This window comes from Arachis ipaensis, chromosome B03, assembly GCF_000816755.2.
Source record: "Arachis ipaensis cultivar K30076 chromosome B03, Araip1.1, whole genome shotgun sequence".
Taxonomy (NCBI): domain Eukaryota; kingdom Viridiplantae; phylum Streptophyta; class Magnoliopsida; order Fabales; family Fabaceae; genus Arachis; species Arachis ipaensis.
In genome coordinates, this window is record NC_029787.2 from 47,949,334 (window position 1) to 47,953,082 (window position 3,749).

Genomic DNA, 3,749 nt, shown 5'->3' on the forward strand with positions numbered 1-3,749 from the left:
GAGGAAAAAGGTAAACAGGGGAAGGGGGGAAGAACGAACGAAAAGACGAACAATAAAGGAAAAAAGAAGAAATGGAAAATAAAAATTAATAATACTAAAATAAAACTAATTAAAGGAAAAATTATCTAGTCTAAATAATCAAACAACTGGAAATTGTCAATCATAATCAATCATCGGCAACGGCGCCAAAAAAATATTTTTCTATTTGTAATTAAAACAAAAGTTTTAATAAAAATAAAGTGAAATCTCGTGCACAGCTTCAATACGATGTGGGGACCACTGCAAACTTCTGAACTGGCGCTTAACTTGGGAAATTCCAAGTTAGGCGTTATCTTGACAACACGTATATGGAGCTTTTGAGTGATCTAGCACCTAACTTGGAGAATCCCAAGTTAGGCGCCACTAAGACCGTATAATCTGGAAAAAAAAGTGTATACTATTATATATTGTTAGAAAGCTCTGAAAGTTAGCTTTCGAATGCCACTAGAATTGCGTCAATTGGACCTTTGTAGCTTAAGTTATGCTCGTTGGAGTGCAAGGAGGTCAGGGTTGACAGCATCATCTACTTTCTTCCTCTTCTTCTATACAAATTCCGTCTAACCCGTCTGAATGCTACCTGAAATAAACAAAATTGCACACAACTCAAAGTAACATTCATAGTGGCTAAAAATTATGTAAATATTTATTAAACTTAACAATTCTAATGCAAATTCACTAGGAAAAGATACGAAAGATGCTCACACATCATAACACCAAACTTGAATTGTTGCTTGTCCTCAAGCAACCAAAACTAATATAAACTTAGGATGTGAATTTGCATGAGGTGAATGCTCAATTAAGCTTCTGTCTTTTCTCAAAGTGGGATTTATAACACTGAAACTCTGAATAGTTTTGGCATCTCACTATCCTTTGAATCTGAGAAATGTCATTGTCATTTGGAATTAGAATCCGGATAATATTATGAATTCTCTGGCCTTTTTACTTTGGGTTAATTCTTGAACACAACAAATTTTCTTTCATTCTCTTTTCTTGGGTGCTTTGCACCTTGAGTCTAGCGGTGACTTTAAATGCTTTGTCTCAAGCTTTACTTGACACAAAAACACCACAAGCACTTAACTGGGAAACTCTCTTTCAGTTTTGATTTTTTCTTTCAGTTATTCCCAGACAGTGGTGCTCAAAGCATTTGACATACTCTGTTAAATGCACTTGATCTCGACTCTTAGTGATCTGTCTCAAGGGTTACTTCACTTACTTGACACATTCACACCACAAGCATATGACTAGGAAAATAACTCTTTGAGCTTTTAATCATATTGGACCTTTCTAGCCATTGATGCTCAGAGTCTTGGACCTTACTTTTCTTTATTTTCTTTTTGCTGTTTCTTTTACTTCAAGGATTAAGCTTTTGTTTAATTCAGAGAATTCATAATAGTTCTCTAAATTCCTATTCCTCATGCATTAACATCCTTTTATTCAAATTCAAATATGCACTGTTCATATCATGCATTCAAAATCACAGATAACACCACCACATTTAAGTAAATAAGACTACTTTTAAACATAGACTTAATTTCTCATGAAATACATCACTTCTTTTCTTTTTCTTTTTAGATTCAAGCTCAGTGAGCGGTACATGAGATAACTTTTTAAGACTAAAAGCAAATAACAGAATGAGACTAGACCTAAGAACTGAAAATACTGAAGATCATGCAGCAGATAAAGGAAAGCAACAGAAAATAGGAGACAACAAAATAAGAACAGAAGGGAAAATAGAATGAAAGAAACTCAACCACATCAGTTATGTTAGTGGCCATCTCATTCCTCAGGCTATGCTCCTACATGAAGAACATTCACCTCCCCATGGTGCCACTGATGATAAGGTACACAGAGAGAACAGAGAGCTTGCTCGACCCACAACATCAAACTTAAAAGTTTGCTTGTCCCTAAGCAAAGGAAAACTTGAAAAACGTGCCTCCTGGGTGTTTTGAACTCCCTTCTGATTCCACCTATTCCTGTTATAAACACTTTTAAAAATTGGGTTGCCTCCCAATAAATACTTTTTTACTGTCACTAACATGACAGTTGGTTCTTGAATTTTCTTCCTCTTCTTCCAGTTAGTTAAGAGAAATGACTTTAGTGGACATGAGGAGAAAAATGATACCCACCAAAAAGCAACTCCTATACAACTCTCTGATTCATTAGGACTAAGGAAAGCATATTCAAGTGTTGTGGGAGAAGACTTCAATTTAAATGTGGGCAGTACATTCAGATTTTTCTTCTCAGGAGCTTGCATGCATAGAATTGAAGGGGCTTGTATGGCCTCCTCCGAAATTATTGGAATGTGCAAGCATGGAGTGTGCATGGCTTCCTCCTTTGTTTGTGTATCTTCCTCCTTTATTTGTACATCTTTCTCCTTTGTTTTTGCATCTTCCTCTTCTTCCATGTGTGAGGGTGAAGAGTTCTCTAATTCACTGGAGTATGAACTCTTTTGATTGATTTTCTCACTTTCTTCCATAGGATCTTGCATTGTATCTCTTGGAAAGGAATTTGCTTGGTTCTCATCCAGGTGCTTGATAATCAATTCCACATGTTTCTCTATATTTTTGACACTTATCCTCATATCATGTATGCACTCTTTCATGACAAGTTCAAGAGCTGATGGTTCTTGATATGACTAAGGAGATGGTAGCTCTTGATATGAATAAAAAGGGGATGATGGATCTTGGTATGAATATGGAGATGGTGGTTCTTGGTATGAATATGGAGATGGTGGTTCTTGATAGATGGAACATGGAGCACTGAACTTTCTTTGGTCTTGACTTTCCCAACCAAAATTCGGGTAGTTTCTCCATCCATAATAATATGAATCATTCTTTAGGTGTGAGTAGTAATCTATATGATATCTCTCCATTATTTTTCTTAGCACAAAAAACCAAATAGAATTAAACGCACCATATGGTAAACAAAGAAGCTAAGAAGAAAGAACAAAAAGAAATATTAAAAAAATTTTCTTTTTTTTAGAAAAAATTTTATATAAAAATAAATTTCGAAAAAAAATATATAATGTAAAAATCAAATAAGAAAATTAAACAAAGAAAAAGTCTAATCTAGGTAATCATTCAACTGGTAGTTGTTAATCACAGTCAATTCCCGGCAACGACGCCAAAAACTTGGTGCGAAATTTAAAGTCCACAAACTAACCGGCAAGTGCACCGGGTCGTACCAAGTAATACCTCAGGTGAGTGAGGGTCGATCCCACAAGGATTGATAGATCAAGCAACAATGATTGAGTGATTTACTTAGTTAGACAAGCAGAAAATGGTGTTTGAGAGTTCAATTGCATTAAACTGTAAATTAAGGGAATTAGAAAGCAAGCAGTAAATTGATGTAAAGAATATGGGAGAAAACAGTTAAGGTTTTAGAGTTATTTATTTTCCGGATTTCTATTTCTTACCAACTATTTTAATCATGCAAGATTCAATTCATGACAAACTATATGTGACTAAACCCTAATTCCTTAACAATTTAGTCTCCTCTAATCTAGTTAACTGCCAATTCCTTGGTCACTTAATTTCAATTAGAGGTTTTACTCCAATTCTAGTTTATGTACCACAAAAACCCTAATTATCCAAATATAAGAGGATTATATGTCACGTATCCCGTTAAGTCCAGATAAATTAATGTTTAGGAGAAATTGTTTTCAAGCTGTTGTTCAACTAAATTGCTTTTCCAAAGTTCAAGAAATCAAT